We start from the raw sequence: 19999 nt of genomic DNA on the forward strand, positions 1-19999 counted from the left end.
TGTGCAGTTCAATTTCATTAGTACCAGTTTCAACAATACCACTATGAATGACTACATTTGGTTGCTACATCTTGTAGTTAAAACGCCTTTCCATTTTTATTTAACAATAACTAGTGTACTTAGACCGGCACAATACCAGTTTGAATGACTATGTTTGCTTGTTCTTAAATGTTAGGCCTGTTGTAGTTAACACACCTTTCCACTTGTTTTGCTTTACTAGCGTGCTTAAACTTGCACACTGAAGCTATCTTTTGGAGATTATTTTGTCTGCCATGGATAATTTTGGTTGATGTTTAGCCTTTTGTGCTTAACATGCTTCTCGATATACCTACACATGACAATTCTAGGAATGATTGTTGTTTTCCATCGAGGTTAGTTTCATCCCATGGCATATATATGCTCACTGTTTAGGATATTGGTAGCTGGTGCCATATAGGTCGGGGGTTGTGTCGGCGTTCTGGGAACGGGGGTCCCCAGACTTGCCTGCCTGCGGCCCGCGGTGTGGCTCCACCAGTGGCCCAATGCGACCCGTCTTCATCGACCAACGCTCAAGACCCTCGCGAGGGGCCAAGCCTCGCGGGGCGGACGACACAAGGAATCCTCAGGAGCGGCCTCACCAGGCAGGCTCGTGAGGGAGGCTGAGAGACCAAGGCACGGGGTACCTCGCGAGGTTCCTGTGATGCAAGCCATGATGACCAAGGCCAGGCAGGCGCCAGCCCGCGTAGTGTCCTTGTTTCCCCTTTGGTGCTAAGGGGGCAAGCGCAGGCGCAGAGTACCGAGGCATCAGGCAAAGGATTCCATATCGGTGCAACGAGACCAAGACCAGCAGGACGGCAGGACGGAGGTCATCATGGAGCCCAAGACGGCGTCACCACCAGCGCCTTTGACAGGTGAAGACCACCTTTAGTCAGGATAGCTTGTACTAGTTGTCCCCTTTCAAAATGGCCGTTGTTGGATCCCTTCCCGCTCAATATTTGGGGAGAGGACCAGGGCCTCTATAAATAGGGCTAGCCACCACAATAGAAGGGACAGATCAATTCCTCCCCGTGCAAACCACCAAGCACAAGAACACCTCTCCTCGCGAGGCTGTTCTTCCCTTGTACTGTTCATCCTCAGTCCAAGAGGCAATCCACCACACCACACACAGGAGTAGGGTATTACACCACAACGGTGGCCTGAACCTGTATAAATCTTGTGTCCCTTGTGCCGTGAGTTCATCGAGCTAGCTTAGAGATCACGGCGAGGTTGAGGGCGTGATTCGGTAGGGAGAAAACTTCGTGCGCACCCCAATTAGGGTTTTGCTGGAACCCGATATCCGACATTTGGCGCGCCAGGTAGGGGTGCGCTAGAGTCTTCCTTCCGCTGATCTGCGTCCCATCACTTCGTCGTGTCCATGTCTAGTGACCCGATGACCGGCGCTGACTGCTGGGCAGCCTGGCCAGCTCGGGCCACGCCGCCTTCCCAAGAAGACCTCAACTCGATGCCCCAGGCAGCCCGCGCACAGTAGAGCGCCGTGGGGCGCGGGCGGCGTGGTCACGCACTGCCCGCCCTTACTTCACGGCAAGTGCGGGCAGCCGCAAGGGCCTCAAGCCATGCCGCGGCCATGGTGCCGCACACCCGACGGGAGCAAGCAAACATGAGAGCCATGCTCACTATGGCTCGGGAGCTGCTACGATGCAGGTTGATGGAGAGTGGCCGGGACGCGTTGCTGGAGCGCGTTGCCGAGCTCCTGGATGCTGCGGCCTCGGGGGCACCGCCCTTCTACTTCTAGCTTCCACCCCGGGCCCAGGTCAGATCACGTGGCGTGCCTCTCCGCGCTCGCGTGCCCCCAGGCACGCCCCAAGGCTTCGTCGACACCAGCGCAACCATCGGCGCCGGACGCCAGGCTGCACCAGCACCACCTCCGATGAATGAGGGCACGCGCATCGCCGCCTACAGCCCAGGCGGGTCGCTGCCCTACCATCCTCAAGACGGCGTGCTAGGCCAGGCAACATGGAGCGTGGGGCACTAAGGTGAAGTCTTCGAGGCGGCGACCTCAGAAAATGAGTAAAATTTATAAAAACTAGTTGACGCGTTGCGCCAAATGGCGCAGAGACCTGCTGAAGCCATGTTGTCGATGAAAATAGTTTCATGTTGCAAGGACCATGTGTTAAATCATGCTATTTTTAAAACATGTTTATCACGCTGTGAAATATGAGTTTGGAAAAATAAAATATTTGTATATAACATGGACATGTTTAGTTTGAACATATGGCTATTATGATGAGAAACCTAAGTTGGCATGGTTGTATTTTTTTAGTAGTGGGCCTTGGAAAAAGATGACTAGTTGCGCCAAATGATGCGGAGTCTCGTTTAAAACCATGTGCTCGCTGAAAATATTTGCATTTTTAGTAACTTAATGTTTGAGCAAGCGCAAAGACCATATCAAACCACAAAGATTTGACAAAGGAAGAAAACATCCAACACAATAAACTTTTCCTAAAACTGAAGCGACATCATATAGATGAACAACATCAGATTAAACATATGGCTAAGTGTAGATCTTAATCAAATAGAACCAAAAAGAACAAAGTAAAATGAGAACATCACATACATGATGAAATAGAAGTGTCAAAGAACACCGGTCCGGCGGTGCCGTTCTCACAACATCATCCGATTCTGAAAATGTAAAAACAAATCAAACTTGAGAAGCTTATTGCCCATCTAGAAAATCCTGGAGTCTTTTTTTTGCGTTCCAATCAGAGAGATTTATTCAATGAACGAACTCCTGGCATCATCAAGTCTAATACATGAAACATCATATGCATGGCTATCCTACATCATATACATCAGGAAGCTACTTTTTTTATTGAGGACTCATGTGATAATTAATTAGAGCATGCTATTTCCCATCACACAACATACATAAAGAAGTATCCCATATAAGCCTACAACCCAATGAAAATGCCCAATGGAGCTCGGCCTCCATGGAGGCTGGATTTCAAATGATCAAAATTCAAATTTCCACATTTTAAAAAAATTAAAAAGAATACACATATACTTAGAGACATAATGCACAAGTGTGTAAATTTTCAGCTCAAAATATGTTAAAATGAGTGCTACATAAACAGACAAATCCGAGGCTTTTTAGTAGATGCACTATTCATCCTTAGACTCCATGTATTTGTCTTTTTTGCACAGATCGTGTGTCAAGGTATTTATCCTAAAATTTTACACACATACACATCACATCCTTTTTTACTTGTACAATTTTTTTCAGATTTTTTTAAAACTGAATAGTTCAAATTGATTTTTTTAAAAAAACTTCGGCCTCCATGGTGGCTAAGCTCCAAAACGCCTCGCTTACAACCCAATCCCTACTTTCTCTAGCGTCTATTGCCAACAATATTGGAGCTTCTCTACATTTATATAAGACATTTTTGGTTTGCAATTTGAACCCCAAAAACGTCTTTACAGAGAGAGTACACCAGACCAAAAAATGAAGCTGTTGTTTTAGAAGTATTTCGTACTGACAGAAGCAAACGCTCATCATAGCAGAAGATCCCATCCAGCCTCCTGCTGCTGCCTAACACACCTGAAATGTTTTGAAATTCTTTGCATTAATTTTATAGCTGTAAGTTTTAGATATGATTTAGGTATACGTAAGGATCTTCACTTAAAAAGTAAAGGTACATTGTACGATGGAAAAGAAAACAGAAGTCACTCAATGAGCATTCTATCTTTTTTTTTCTCAACACCAAATTATTATAACTATTAGTCCAATTGTTTCCTCAAACAGGGTAGAGACAATATGTGAGATCATAGTTATACATTTACTTGGGGGGAAGACAATTACATGAAAGGAAGCACATTCACCCCAAAGCTAGCACCACAACTGGATAGTGTCAGGATGTTTCCACAGTCGATGCAAAACTGAAAAGCCAAATTTCCACATGTAAGGATAAAGAAGCCAATGAAGCGTGTACACCGGAGGAACTTGACAGTTGTAGTTCGGCCATCTCTCCGACAAAGGCCTGCTACATAGAGTTTCTCCAGGTCAGTGTTCTCTTGTTTCTTGACTTCCGCCGGACCCTCCTCCTTGTTGCCTACCTTGCTCTCATGAACTAAGGCAGAGGCAGTTCTCTTCATACCCTTCATTAGGCCAAAGCATCCTCAGACCCTAAAAAATTGTTAGTGTATCGTAATAGTAATGATGAATATATTTTGTTGCTCAGCAGAGTTCAGGTCAGAACTATGTTACAAAACTAAACATCTCAAAGGAATTACCACGTACTTCTGCACAACAACTCCTGTAATTTCCAGAGAAAGAGGAAGAAAGCTTTTGACAAACAACACCATGGGGAGGCACTTTCAACAGATAAGATGATAGGGAGCGTGGCTATACTGGTAGGACATAAACAATGGGAGGTCCATCGGCAATAAGCATGCATCACACTGAAACCGAAATACAAGTGCATATATGAAAGCCCTGAGCTAACTCAAGCACAAGAATCCATTTAGAGTTTCAGACCATGTCTAAGGATACCAAAACTGACGTAAAGGAATAGTTTGGATAGACATTATACAAAAAGGAAGCCAATGAATACATCATGTTCCAATTTATGGGTTGTGAATAGAAAGTACGCATTAATATTTGTGTCATTAAGCACATAATAACGTGTAGTTACGAATATTCAGAAGTACAAAGATCCACTTGACATCATGCTCATATTCATCTGTAGAAAATAACAATAAGGTACAAATCATGCTCGTATTCATACACAAAGTTATCCTGGTATGTTGGGTTTCCAACTCTGAGCTAACTCAAGCACAAGAATCCATTTAGAGTTTCAGACCATGTCTAAGGATACCAAAACTGACGTACAGGAATAGTTTGGACAGACATTATACAAAAAGGAAGCCAATGAATACATCATGTTCCAATTTATGGGTTGTGAATAGAAAGTGTGCATTAACATTTGTGTCATTAAGCACATAATAACGTGTAGTTACGAATATTCAGAAGTACAAAGATCCACTTGACATCATGCTCATATTCATCTGTAGAAAATAACAATAAGGTACAAATCATGCTCATATTCATACACAAAGTTATCCTGGTATGTTGGGTTTCCAACTCATACTACGATTCAGATGCATACTGACAGGAAGATGCCACGCCATCATCCATATAATCACAAGAGGAGAATAGCTGAAGAAACTTTGACAATGAAAACCAAAAATGAACTATGACAAATTATTTGCATGACTTGTCATCGGCAGCTATGAAGTTAGTGACAATTGTCAAGTTTCAGTTGACAATTGTCATTGTCAAGTTTCAGTCGAAAATTCACACATTCATAGGTGCGGTAGTTTCCCAATTTGTCATTCTCATCTACCTTAAATAGGGATTAACCTTGACTTAATCAACATAATATATGTGTTTCCAGTGTCTCAGTGAATAATTTGTAGCCAACAATGAGAAGATGATTGACTAACTCTCGCTCCCATCTCTCATAAATATAGTCTCCAGAAATTATGTGCTTTTCAGAATAACATATTTCTGCAAAGTAGAATTTAATTAAGACCCGCATCCATCATATACAAGTTAAGCGAAACAAGATCGAAAAGATGATGACCTGCAAGATCTACTACATAATCATCTGGAGGTTGCTCTTCTGCAAATCTGAATACCATGTACCCAATGTTCTGGAGTTCCTTAAATGTCCATTCTTGCAGCTGAGAAAACTTAAATAGATTTATTTATATATTGGTACATGGCCGTAAAGACCTCGAAGAGCTGCAAAAGCATTGCATGTCAGAAAATGTATTATTGGGCTTGTCTAGCAAGTAAATAGTAAGACATGTGAATGCAAGAATTATCCAAAGATTGGACGAATTGCTGCTACTTAAAATATTCCCGATGAATATTAGTCTCAACAATGTTTGGCAGCCAACTTCATGGTAGAAAATGATGCCAACTACAAAACAAGCACATATTCCTTAGTAGAAGGCATTTGCCGGTAGTTGTTAATTACAACAGTTCTGCAAAAATGATGTAAAGACTAAAGTGCTTTGATGCGAGGAGAAAAGGAGTTTGAACCAACAAATATATGCAGATAGAACAAGAAAGGTAAGCATCGTATGAACCTGCATAAAATTTTAAGTCCAAAATCAGAAAAGGCAGACAGACATCTAAAAGATAGAGGCATACGAGGATCGTTGTGCTCCTCCAGTGCCAACACCAGCATTCAATGAGCTAGCCAAACCTTTAGCTTTCAAAAAATATAGCAAGCTTCCATTGCCCTCTGAAAAATAGAAACAAAATGGTCAGTCGCTAAACAGCAGGGCGTGATTGCATGAGATGAGACCTCTGCATGCTCCAAATCAACATTAAACAAAGATAGCAACCAACATTGAAATCTATTCAAAATAAATTGTCTTTATTATGCAAAAAAGTTCCGTAAAGAGATGCTGTGCTGCAAAGAGTACATAATTTACCAGAGGTTAACACACAAAATAAGATAACCCTGAGTGGATAATAGAAGGGCATTTCAGCAAATCGTTGCAAAATCTGCAACAAGATCAACATATGTATAACTTGTAAAAACATCGACAGCCAAAGGGGCAAGTGTCCCTTTTAAAGTCAAAGTACCTACAATCAATCGACTTGCAATACCATATGTGTAGTTTAGACAAATTTAACATGAATCGACCTCTACCCTGAAGAACATAGAAATGAAATTTTCTCTAGAATACTATTAAACTAACGATCATATAGTGAGATGCATGCAACCATTAGAGCTATTGCTACTGACCTAAATATTTCTGTATTCCCATCTCAAAAAGGGGAAATCCAACCCTGAATCTGCTGGCCATCCACGCATCTATCACAAATCTCATGGCACCAATAGGAAAAAAAGGTCCACGGCCTCTTTCCTATTCCCTGCATCAGATGCGCTCATGTCGCTCGATACTGCACCGTGACCACACACACACACACCACAGACAGACAGCGATAGAGAGAGATTGGATGAAGCTCACTTCGATGTGTTGGCGTTTGATGTACTCGTTGTCCATGGATGTGTGCGCAGCTCCCCAACCGCGCCCATGGGCCCGGCACCCGTCCAGCCAACTCACCAGCGGTCATCGTCGCCCCGCATCGTGTCTCCTTTTCCTCATCCAAATCCCATATGGAAGCTGCCCGAGAGAGAGAGAGACGGCTCTCGGAAGATGCGACCCGAAGAAAATAGGGAGTCTGGGGCGTGTCATCGTCTCCTCCCCCGCCGCTTCTTGGTGAGCCTCCTCCCACGACGACGCAACTGGCGGCCCTTGCTCGACGACACGGGACTGGCCGGTAGGTCCGGCGTGCTCACCGTCGGCTTCCTGCCCGGAGGCTCGCCAACGGGCGTCGACGGCCCCTGACCTCGCCGTCGGCTTCCTGCCCGAAGGCTCGCCAACGGGCGTCGGCGGCCCCTGACCTCTTCTGTGGCACCCCGACAGCGGTATGGAGCCATGAAGGGCCGCTTCCTCCCAGCGTCATAGGACAGAGAGGAGGGAGGCAGAATAGCGGCGGCGGCTGATGAGGGAGGATGGAGGGAGACACTGTGGGCTTGGGGAGTCTAGGTTTGTGTTGCAGGGTTGGGAGGAGGCTGCATCGATGGAGTGTAGGGATGAGGGGCTGGGGGAGGTGGCTGCGGGGGACTGGGGGAAAAAGTTTTAGGGTTGAGAGAGGGGGAGCGGGGAGGAGAGAGTGGGGGGCTGGAGGGGGCGCGGGCCGCTCTGCACGTCAAGCGCGCGGCGGGTGTGGAGTGGTTGACGAATCCCTCGCGGACACGGGAACGGCTGACCCAGCCAATCCACGCGAGGGACGAGCCCACCAGTCATTGGCCGATAAAAACAACCATAAGGTGACAAAAAATTAATAACGGTCAAACGATCAAACGATCAGAACGAAAGTCAAAGATGATCCAACGGCCATGAATGTGCTAATCTGGGGGAGCTTCCTGAAGGAGGGTTGGCTAGCTTTTTTTTGTTTTAAATAATAGCAAATGGGTTGCACACGCCACAGATTTTAGGGCTGACTTGTTTACGCGAGACTTTTTCAGTCAACACACGATTCTAGCAGTAGTGACTGTTGGATGTCCATCCAACGGCTGATGTGCTTTCTTCAATCTCTGATCTTCCTGCTCCAGCCGCCTAAACTAGCGCCGGCGGGACTGCATGATCCCTCCTCTTGTGGCCCACTGTGATGCCGCGCAGGCTTCACCGGCCCACCCTACTCCCTCCGCTGGACTGGCCGCACGCAATCACCGCCTCCTTATTACGCGAAAAATAATGATTTCTCTCACTCACATCTGGGGCGCACTGGTTGGGAGGCTGACCTGTGGCCCTACTAAGTTGACGTGTACACAGGGCTTGTCAACTTAGTCAACAAACGATTCTAGCAGCAGTAACCGTTGGATTTGAATCAAACGGTCCTGCTGCTTCTTCAATAGCTGCTCTTCTTGCACCAGCCGCCCAAACCAGCGTCGTGCGAGACCACCTGCTGTCCTGCCGTGGTAGGCCTCACCGCCCCCTACTACTCCCACCGCTAGCCAGGCCCTGCGGCGACGGTAGCCTCACACCAAAGCCGAACCAGTGAACCCTCGTACTCCTCTCTGTGTGGGCATCCACTGCCGCGTCTTCCCCATCTCCGTGTCGTCCCCTTCCTAGGCCTCGCCGTCGTCCACCGCCCCGGTGCTCTCGGCGCGGCATGGTCAACATGGTCAAGGAACGACTTCCATCGGACGTGGACTGTACGTGGAGAGGCTGGCAGCTGGGTCCACGGCCGCACACAAGAAAATGCCTCCTTATTACGCGCAAAATAATGATTCCTCCAGCTGACATCTAGGACCCACCTGAAGGGCCTCTGTATTTCGTGAAAAAATGTTCCCCCCACTGACAGGTCGGACCCACCAGCTATATCTTCGCACGCAAGGAAGTACCTCCTTATTACAAAAAAATGAATGCTCCCCCTGCTAGCTGGGACCCAGCATAGTGGTATGCTGACTTGTGGGCCTACTAAGTTGATGGGGACGGACGACTTTGTGAACTTAGTCAAAATGAACGATTCTAGCTCCAGTGACCGTATGATGTCCATCCAACCGCCGTAGTGCTTCTTCAACTTCTGGTCTTCTTGCTCCAGCCGCCCAAAGCCGCGCCGGTCGTGCCGCCTACTCCTGCCTCCCGTGGCCGCCTGTGCTACCGTGGAAGCCTCACCGCCCCCTACTACTCCCATCGCTGGCCAGGCCATCCCTCCACTCACCCACACCCCCTGTTATTCTGGGGCGACGGCAGCCTCACACCAAAGCCGAAAAAGTGAACCCTCGTACTCCTCTCTGTGCGGGCATCCACTGCCGCATCTTCCCCAGCTCCGCGTCGTCCCCTTCCTAGGCCTCACCGTCGTCCACCGCCCTGGTACTCTCGGCGCGGCATGGTCAACGTGGTCAAGGAACGACTTCCATCGGAAGAGCATTGTACATGGAGAGGCTGACAACTGGGTCCACGGCCGCAGCAAGGAAGTGCCTCCTTATTACGTGGAAAATAATGATTCCTCCACCTGACAGCAGGGACCCACCAGATGGGCCGCCGTATTTCGCGAAAAAAGCGTTTCCCCCCTGACTGCTGGGACCTACCAGCTACATCTTTCCACGCAAGGAAATGTGTCCATATTACGAGCAAAAAAATGATTCACCCCCTGACTGCTGGGACCCACCAGCTAAATATTCGCACGCAAGGAAGTGTCTGACAGTCGGGACCCACCTGGTCGAAGCGTACATAGTGTGGTCATTCTGGTCACGAACATGTACGTACATACTGGTTGACGTAGAGGCGCGCACGTGTTCATAGTAGACGCGCGCACGCGTCATAGTAGAGGCGCGCACGTAGCATATACACGTACGTACTGCGGCCAGGGTGCAAGAAAGTAAATACGGCCACTTACGTACATATGGGCGGGGTCTCGAACGCCTACTCGCGCATACGTACGGCCAGGGCTCGTGTACATAACTGGGTTGGAATGGAGAAACTGTGTTGTCGTCGAGTTCATGGGGAGGCAACGGAATGTGTCGTGTTCATAGGAAGGCAACGGAACGAGTGGGAGCCAACTGGCTTGGACGGAACAGCCGATGGAAACAAGGCCCGGCGTACCGCAGAACGAAGGAAACGGCCCTGTGTTCGACCAGCCACGTTCAAAATGGGATCCTGTTCATTAGTAGGGGCCTGGCGTACCGCAAAATGGAGGAAACAGACTTCTGTTGGACCTCCTACGGTCAAAACGGGGTCCTGTTGATTGGAGGGGTGTGGCATACCGAAAAACAGAGGAAACGGACTTGTGTTGGAGCGCTACGGTCGAAACAGGGGTCCTGTTCATCGGGAGGGGTGTGGCATACCGAAAAACGGGACTCCACGAGATACTGTTCATCTCCACAGTCGACCTCCTCCAGCCTCCATGGGCTAATGTTCATCCACCGTCGACCTCCTCCAGCCTCCACCTGCGACTGTTCATCCACGGGCTCTTGTTCATCCAGCCTCCACCATGCGCTACTCCACCGGCTACTGTTCAACCAACACTCTCCATGGGCTACTGTTCATCCAGCCCTCCACCGGCTACTTTTCAACTAGCCCTCCACGGGGTCGTCCTGTTCATCCAGCCCTCCATGGGGTCCTGTTCATCCAGCCCCAACCGACTCGATCGGGATCCTGTTCATCCAGAGGCAACACCACGGGGTCCTATTCATCCACCCCCACCAAGAACTGTTCATCCAAACCCCCCCAGCAACGCTCCCTGTTCATCAACGCAAGGAGGCAGCAGGGTTCGATCGGCTTTAGTTTGCAGCAGTAGCGAAGGAATCGCTCGATCGCTCGGGTTCAGTAACACGTAGCCTGCAGTGCAATCGCTTGGGTTCAGTTAGAGCCTAACGCCTTGCACCCACGCGCGTATGTGTACGAGAGAAACGCGCATCGCTCGGCCCTTGACCACCCACCGTAACCGGGAACTCCCCAAAATTGTCCTCGCCCTCGCTTCTACCACAGTTTTTTCCGTCATGGATGGCCCAAAGAATGTCATGCAGCTGCATCTCCGGCCCGCCCAGGACGAAAAACCCATTTTCTGTCATGATTTTTTGTCATAGAAGTAGGAGACACCACATCTATGATGATACTGCGTTTTGTCACAATTATCGTCATAGAAGTGTCATAAGTATGACAGAAAAAATTCGTTCGGACCAAAATGTCACAGATGTGTCTTTTTTTGTAGTGAAACTCTTCCTCGAACTCCTGCTCTTCCATGCCTGGCAAATTAAATAACCAGTAGAAAGCCAATGAGTACTTTGAATGTACTCGCAAGCAACCAATGTTTTTGGATCAAGGTAATAATGCAAGATGAAACAACAAGTAGGTAACCTATCATCAAGCTCGATAGAAATTTAACGACACGTCCCATCAACTCGTGAAACATGCATCAATGGACTCTAGTAACCATGTGAACAGGTTACATATATCAACATAAATAGGGTTTAGAACAACTCTAGCTTGTCAACACGTCAAGTCTTGACTTGACCCATGTAACTTACATATACCACGTTTGTAAAGTTCTGGACATAGTTTAAGTAGCACCTCCCAACTGTCCTTGATCGCGGACACGGCTATTCGAATAGTTTGACACTCTGCAGAGGTTATGCACTTTACCCACAAGAACCGGGAAGCTCTCGTGTCACCCACGATCCTGCAGTACCTCAAGTACTCGGGGGAAGCACCTGATCACTATCTTTCCCTAGGCGACACTAACATAGGGTCCACTCGTTGGTACACGGCCTTTGTGTATAATCATCAAGATCTTGGGACTCTGCCCTTATCATTATCACACATACGCGCAGGGACCTACGATGTGTCTGGTGCCCTGTGAAAACAGTCATGGCCGCCTATCCAAGCACGACCCCGTCCCGAGAGTGACCTCATGTCACCCTCGTCACTAGTAACGTGGGCACCATGCTAGTATCGGACTAGGTAATTTAATAATGCCCCGTCCCACAAGGGGTAGAGTGGTTGCACATGTTTGGTTGGGACGATAATCATACCTTAAATCTAATCCATCATTTTAGACACACAAATGCTTGCTCTAGTGCACCACTTCATGCTTAATTGGTGACCTAGTTCAACATCACCCACGGGCATTAGGGGCACCCAGTGGGGGTTTCGAAAGAATGCAACCCCGAGGGGATCATGGAACACATGCAACATCGTGCGTCAGTGCCAAGTGTTTTTCATCGCATCTCTAGCACATGATAGAGATATGAACATGCAAGTTTCCACGGGCATGCATCAATGCAACGATAGTATCAAGCTCATAATCAACAACATCATCATGCATATGGAAAACTCATCGATGAACAAGAGGGATGTATCATGATCAAAGGGTTTCTTGCCTTGGTTGGCTTGGTCTTTAAAGTCTTCAAGTCCTTCTCCTTCTTCTTGTCCAAATAGTTCGTCAAATACGGGATCTATTCGTCGCAAAAGAAACAACGGAAAAATAAGGCAATAGTAAATAGAAAAACCAAATTGCTCAGAAAAATGTCAACTTATTTTTGTTAAATACTAGGGTGAAAAATAAGAAGGGGAACATTCTTAGTTTTGGATTTTGGGCCAAAGGGACAAAGTAATAGATTTTCAAAGAAGGATATAAATGCCCAAATTTGAATTTAAATTTGAATAGTACAGAAAAGTGTGATGGATGTGTATGAAAGTTATATCAATAAATAGGTGGGATTATTCTAAGATTTTAGGAGTTGGAATTATTGCATTTGGATATATATTTTATCTTGTGGAATATTTTGAAATTACACAGAAAAGAAAAAGGAGAAAGGGCAATGTGGAACTGGGCCAGAGCAGCCGCTGTGCACATGTCCAGAAGGGCTTCGGCCCGGGCGAGCCGAGCGGCGCGCGCGCGCTCCTGGTTTGAACCTGACGGGCGTGGCCTAGGAACCAGTGAGAGAGAGGGAGGCGAGGGGGAGGTGAGGATGACAGGCGGGGCCCACTTGTCATCACAGACTTCGTGACCAAAGGGCCGGCGAGCTCACCAGCGATGATGCAGGGCAAGGCGGGGTGAGCTGGCAGCATGGTTGGACTCAACGTGGAGTCGCCGTTCAAGTGGTGGTGGTGGACGTTGCCGGAGTTGCCTGGTTCACCGGCGACGAGGAGGAACGGCAGAGGAGCGTCAGGCGGTAGTCGTTCCGGTCGATTCCGGCTGCAAACGAGGCGGGGGAGACAGGGGAAATGGTCAGTGGGAGGTGGCGGGTTTCAGATTGAGGCAGATGAGGAGCGGGGGAAGCCTGTACCTCACGAACTCCGGCGAGCCGAAGCAGCGGAGCTTGAGCTCGAGCTCGGGTGCACCTAGAGAAGAACTAGAGGCACAGGGGGCCGATTTGGAGCGTGTATGAGTGAGTGGTGGAGAGTGAGAGGCTCGGGGCAGCCTATATATAGGCGGGCGATGGTCCACCGAGGACTCGTGCGCCTGCGGGTTCGTTGTCGTCACCACGGGTCACAGGAGCTCGCTTGCGCGTGTCTGGGATGTTTGTGAGGTTGGTCCAGAGCAAGTGGGTGAAGAGAGAGAGCAGGAGGAGGGCCAGGGGCACCGCGCGTGTGAGCCCGTTCACTGGTGCTCTCGGGCGGCCGGCGCGCGTGCGAGCAGGGGTAGGCGGAGGGAGAAGGACGAGGGGGCCAGAGCGTAGCATGCTGCGGACGTCGAGGCGCATCGTCGGACGTGCTGAGGAGGCCCGAGGTGGCCGGAGGTGGCTGGCAGGGGGCGGCTATAGTGCAGGAGTGCACTATAGTGCGCTCTAGAGCGCGTGTATGGCCGGCATGGCCATATTTTTGGCAAGGTGGGCATGACCAAGCATGTCTGGTAGCTCTAGGGAGGAGTAAAGAATGTGGGGGGAGCCTTGGATGCCTTGGATGGCCACTGGAGTGAGGAGGGAGGTGAGGAATAGAGAGAAGCTGTTGTCCTGGAGCATAAATGGGGGTGTTTTACCGATCAATCATTGATCAAAGGCCAGGGGAGAGTTACTGGAGGTAGAAGAGGACTAGGAGGGGCTGTGGTAAGAGTTTGAGCCCATGGAGATTAGTGGAAGAAGTCAAAACAGGGATTTTGGAAAAATGTCAGAAGGTGTTTGTTGCTGGTTTGGGCAAGAAAAAAATAATTCCATTATGCTTGAGACTTAATAGGGTGAAATGGCACATAAAATTAGGGTTTTTCACCAAGTTTGAGTCCATTTGGGTAAAGTTGCCAATGCAACTTTTGTAAACCCTAGAAATCAACAAAAATAGTTTCCCAAGATTTAGTCATGCAAAACTATTCCCCCTGATGCACCACTTGGTGTAGTGTCATCAGTTAGGGTTTAGAGCATGTCCGCAAAGTTTGAGAGCAAAGGCGAAAGTTCACAATGTAAAGTTGTTCAAATTTGGTTCTGGACAGAGAGGGTTTTGGGGCACTTTTGTGAACCAAAACTATTTGGATTGGGATGAAATTTTGCAAGGTCATCACATTAGGCGTGCGTGACTTGCTAGAATTGTCTTGGAATTTTTAGAGAATATTTCCTTTGTAAATATTTCAAAAGCTTGAAATATCCAGAAATGATTTTTGAGGGATTTGACCAATATTTTGAACATGACCACCGAGTATATGGACAATATATGTCCACCGAGTATCCCTAAAATTTTCATAAATATTTTTAAAGCATTAAAATAATTTTAACCTATTAAAGACCATTTCTGGCCTAAAGAAAAAGCCCTTAAATAAAATAGCAAAAATAACTTTCAAAATTATATTTTTGTGGCTTTTGGGATTCCTATACCTAATAGGAGTCAAACATACTCTTTGAAAGATCTTTCATACCCCAAATCAAGTACTTATAGTGCAAACCTTAATTCAGGGGTTTTTGGAAAACTAAATTTAGAAAATACTTTTTGGGTAAATTATTTTTTGTAAGAAAATACTATATTTTACTATACACATGGCATGATCATTGGGGCAAAAGTTTGGAGCAAGGAAATTAAGTATAGAAGGTGGAGCTAGAATACGGCTTTCATGAGCACTTGAAACCACAGACAGAAATCCAATTCAAATAAAATGCAAAAGTTTTTGCTAATCCAAATATTCATGCTTTATTAATGCAAATAACATGATACAAAACACTAGTGTGTGACAGAGCTACCCCCCTTACAAGAATCTCGTCCCCGAGATTCCTAAACTAGGCTTTAAAGAGATCTGGAAACTCGGATCTAAGGTAGTCTTCACGTTCCCAGGTTGCTTCTGCTTCAATGTGGTTCCTCCATTGGACCTTGAGGTACTTGTTGGTGCGGCTTCGAGTACATTGTTGTGCTTCATCCAATATGCAGATGGGCCTCTCACGGTATGTCAGATCAGGCTGAAGGTCACTGGCTTGGCGATCAATGTCCTTGTAGATATTAGGCTTGACCGGAACTTGGAGACACTTCTGGAGTTGTCACACGTGGAACACGTTGTGCACATCGGATAGTTCAGGAGGCAGTTCCAACTGGTAGGCTACTTCTCCTCGTCTTGCAGAGATCTTGAAGGGGCCAATAAACCTTGGTGTGAGCTTTCACTTACCGTGGAAACACTTAGTCCCCTTGAGACGAGTGACTCACAGATACACATGGTCTCCAACGTGGAAGCTCACTTGTCGGCAACGAGTGTCGGCATAGCTTTTCTGCTTTTACTTGGCGGCCTTTGGACGCTCTCTGACTAGCTGAACTTGCTCTTCGGCTTTCCGAAGAACATCAGGTCCAAAGACTGGCCCTTCTACGGTCTCTGGCCAATTGAGGGGTGTGCAACACTTGCGTCCATACAACACCTCAAATGGAGTCATCTGGAGACTTGATTGATAACTATTGTTATAGGAGAATTTGGCAAGAAGAAGGCAATATTCCCACTTAGCTCCATATGCTAGGACACAGGCTCGGAGCATGTCTTTGAGTATCTGATTCAGTCATTCTTTCTGGCCTCCGGTCTGTGGATGGAAAGCAGTGCTGAAAGACAACTTGGTTCCCATGGACTCTTGGAACTTCTTCCAGAACCTTGAGGTAAACTGGGTTCATCGATCTGACACAATCTCCTTAGGAACACCATGAAGACTTACAATTCTGTTGATGTAAAGAGTTTCCAGCTAGTTGCCATCATAGGTAGTCTTGACAGGAATAAAATGGGCTACCTTGGTCAAATGGTCGACTATAACCCAGATGGGGTCATGACCCTTATTTGACTTGGATAATCCAGTGATGAAATCCATTCTGACTTTATCCCATTTCCACTCGGGAACCTTGAGTGGTTGGAGAAATCCAGTAGGTCGCTGATATTCAGCCTTGACCCTTTGGCATACATCACACTTTGTAACATAGGTGGCAATCTCCCTTTTCATCCCGTGCCTCAAGAATATCTCCTTCAGGTCTTGATACATCTTGGTCCCTCCAGGATGGATGGAATACGGGGTGTCATGAACTTCTTGGAAGGTCAAATTCTTGAGCTCAATTTTGTTGGGTACGCAAATGCGATTCCCAAACCACACAACGCCTTGCTTATCCTCTGAGATACTTGGGGCTTTGCCTGCCTTGATCTTCCTCTTGAGGCCTTCAATACTCTCGTGTCCCTTCTGAGCTTCCTTAACATCATCCATCAAGGTAGGCATGACTTTGAGGTTGGACAAGAATCCTGGTGCAACCAGTTCCAAACCGAAGCTTTCAATTTCTTCATACAAGGCAGGTATCCTTTCCTTAAGCATAACATTCAAGCCTTTCTGCTTAAGGCATGTGCTACCACATTAGCCTTCCCAGGGTGGTATTGAACATTGAGGTCAAAGTCTTTGATCAATTCCAGCCATCTTCGTTGCCTCATGTTCAATTCCTTTTGGGATAAAATATACTTCAAACTCTTGTGGTCGGTGTATATATCGCATCGCTTCCCTAGGAGGTAATGTCGCCAGGTCTTTAAGGCGTGAACTACATCTGCCAACTCGAGATCATGAGTAGCATAGTTCTCTTCATGAGGCCATATTTGCCTTGAAAGGTAAGCTACGACTCTACCTTCTTGCATCAGAATACCTCCAAGCCCTTTCTTTGATGCATCACAATATATCACAAATTCCTTGTGAATATCAGGTGTGGCTAGAACTGGGGCAGTGGTCAATCTCTCCTTGAGCTCTTGGAAGCTCTCTTCACACTTCGGTGTCCATTCAAACTTCTTGTCCTTTTTCAAGAGTTGGGTCATAGGTGGGGGAAAGCTTGAGAACCCTTCAACGAACTTGCGTTAATATCCCGCGAGTCCGAGGAAGCTTCTGACTTCCTTCACATTGCTCGGGGGTTTGCCATTCAATCACGGCCCGAATCTTGGTGGGATCCACCGACAATCCTTCGGCATTAAATACATGACCCAAGAATCCAACTTCGCGCAGCCAAAATTCACACTTGCTGAACTTGGCATAAAGCTGGTGCTCTCGAAGCTTATCTAGGACCATTTTCAAGTGTTGCTCATGCTCTTCTTCTGACTTGGAAAAGATGAGTATGTCATCAATGAAGACGACAACAAACTTGTCCAGGTACTCCATGAAGACTTTGTTCATGAGGTACATAAAGTAGGTAGGGGCATTGGTTAACCCAAACGACATGACCGTGTACTCATACAAGCCATACCGGGTTACAAATGTCGTCTTCGGAATGTTAAAATTGGGGTCTGATCTTCTGATAGTACCCAGACTTGAGGTCGATCTTGGAAAACACCTAGGCACGATTCAGATGATCAAACAAGTCTTCAATCTTGGGGAGTGGATACTTGTTATTGATTGTGACTTCATTAAGGGAACGATAGTCAACACATAATCGGATGCTATCGTCCCTCTTCTCCACAAACATAACAGATGATCCCCAAGGCTATGCACTAGGGCAGATGAATCCTTTCCTCAAGTACTCATCCAGTTTCTTCTTCAGTTGTACTAACTCCTCGGATCCCATTCTATAACGCTTGTTATAGATGGGTCCTGCTCCGGGCATGAGCTCAAGAATGAACTCAATGTCAGGATCAGGAGACACTCCCGATAACTCATCAGGAAAGACATCGGGGTATTCACATACAACTGGCAATTGCTCTAATCCAACTTCTGTTAGACAATTGACTTGGGTGGGTTGGGCAGAAGAGTGGTTGGGGGTAAACTTAACTTCAACTCCTTGGTCATTGGTCACTGTGACAGTCCGGTTGACACAATCTAACAAGCCTTGGTGCTTGCTGAGCCAATCCATTCCCAAGATCACGTCCAAGCCTTGTGATCTTAGGATGATAAGGTCTGCTAGGAATCCTACCCCGTTAATGTTGATCCCTACTCCATTACATCCTATCTTGGCTCTCATCTCGGCTCCGGGGGTTTGTAGCACCATGGGATTACTCATGGGTGTAGGGGTCATGCACTTTTTAATGCAAACCTTTGGGTGACAAATGAATGCATGGCTCCAGAATCAAACAAGACAATTGCAGGTGCTGAGTTGACAAGGAACATACCCAGCACGAGGTCCGGGTCTTCCCGAGCTTCTTCTGCAGTGACGTGGTTCACACGCCCCTTGCCATTGTTATGCGGGTTGCGGGGAGCTTGGTTCTCCTTGGTGGCATTCCGCGGCCTTGTCCTGGGTTCTGCGCATTGGGGCACGGAGCATCGGGCTTCTTGTTGGGGCACACCCTTGAGATGTATCCTGACTGGCCACATCCAAAGCAAGTGACTTGGTTTGGGTTGTCGGTCTTGTTGCCACCACTGTTATTGGGGTTGTTGTAAGCAGGCCTGGGGTTGGCATACTGCTGAGGCGGATAGTTGGTGCAGGGTGCAGGAGCTCTTGGCTGCTGATAGGTTGTCCTGACTAGGGCTGGCTGCCACTGGCAAGGCTTCTGGTTGCTGGAGCTACCCTTGCTGATCATCTTGTGCTTATGGTTATCATCCAAAGCACGTCGCTTGTCTTCAAACATGAGTGCCTTGTTCACCAGTTCAGGAAAGGTTGGGCAGTCACACACCACAAGCGAGTACTGTAGAGTCTGATTAAGGCCTTCCATGAAGCGCTCTCTTTTGGCAGCATCTGTGCTGACATCCTCAGGAGCATACCTCGACAAAACACTGAACTTCTGCATGTACCCTTGACAGTGCCACTTCCTTGGTTCAGGGCTTGGAACTCATGCTTCTTGATCGCCATGATTCCGGAAGGAACATGGGCCTTGTGGAACTCTACCTTGAAGTCATTTCAAGTGATGGCTTGCCCAGCATGCATGACCTTGAATACACCCCACCAAGTTCTAGCGGTTCCCCCAAGACAGTGGGCAGCATACGCTACCCTCTCACGGTCTTCAGTGCAGCTGACTAGTTCCAATAGATCCTCAATGGTGCGGACACATTCGTCTACATCACTACAAAAAAAGACACATTCGTGACATTTTGGGCCGAACAATTTTTTTTGTCATACATATGACACTTCTATGACGATAATTGTGACAAAACCCGGTATCATCATAGATGTGGTGGGCTCCTATTTCTATGATAAAAAATCATGACAGAAAATGGGATTTTCGTCCTGGGCGGGGCGGATACGCAGCTGCATGACATTCTTTGGGCCGTCCATGATGGAAAAAATTATGGTAGAAGCGAGGGCGAAGAAAATTTCGAGGAGTTGCCGGTCACGGTGGGAGGTCGAGGGCCGAGCGATGCGCATTTCTCTCGTACACGTACACGCGTATGTGCGAGGCGTTGGCACTAACTAAACCCGAGCGAGGTGTTGGGCTCTAACTGAACCCGAGCGATTGCACTGCAGGCTACGCGTTACTGAACCCGAGCGATCGATCGATGGCTGTTAACTGAACCCGATCGAGCGATTCCTTCGCTACTGCTGCTAACTGAAGCCGATGGATGCTGCCTCTCTGGATGAACAGTGAGCGTTGCAG

General features: G+C 47.5%; 1 long non-coding RNA gene across 7 annotated transcripts; it reads right to left on the bottom strand.

Moving 5' to 3' along the window:
- Positions 1-3299: 3299 nt before the first annotated feature.
- LOC119296372 lies at positions 3300-7711 on the bottom strand. 7 transcript variants are annotated; one of them, XR_005145143.1, is made up of 3 exons: positions 6798-7711; positions 3836-6287; positions 3300-3574 (listed from the first exon to the last, which is right to left on the bottom strand). It is a non-coding gene; the product is annotated as an uncharacterized LOC119296372 (long non-coding RNA). The 7 variants fall into 7 exon arrangements; XR_005145144.1 differs by lacking the exon at positions 3300-3574 and having other exon boundaries at positions 3704-6287; positions 6798-6925; positions 7024-7711; XR_005145141.1 differs by lacking the exon at positions 3300-3574 and having other exon boundaries at positions 3721-5779; positions 6194-6287; positions 7024-7711.
- Positions 7712-19999: the final 12288 nt, after the last annotated feature.

Source organism: Triticum dicoccoides, chromosome 4B, assembly GCF_002162155.2.
Source record: "Triticum dicoccoides isolate Atlit2015 ecotype Zavitan chromosome 4B, WEW_v2.0, whole genome shotgun sequence".
In the NCBI taxonomy this organism is placed as follows: domain Eukaryota; kingdom Viridiplantae; phylum Streptophyta; class Magnoliopsida; order Poales; family Poaceae; genus Triticum; species Triticum dicoccoides.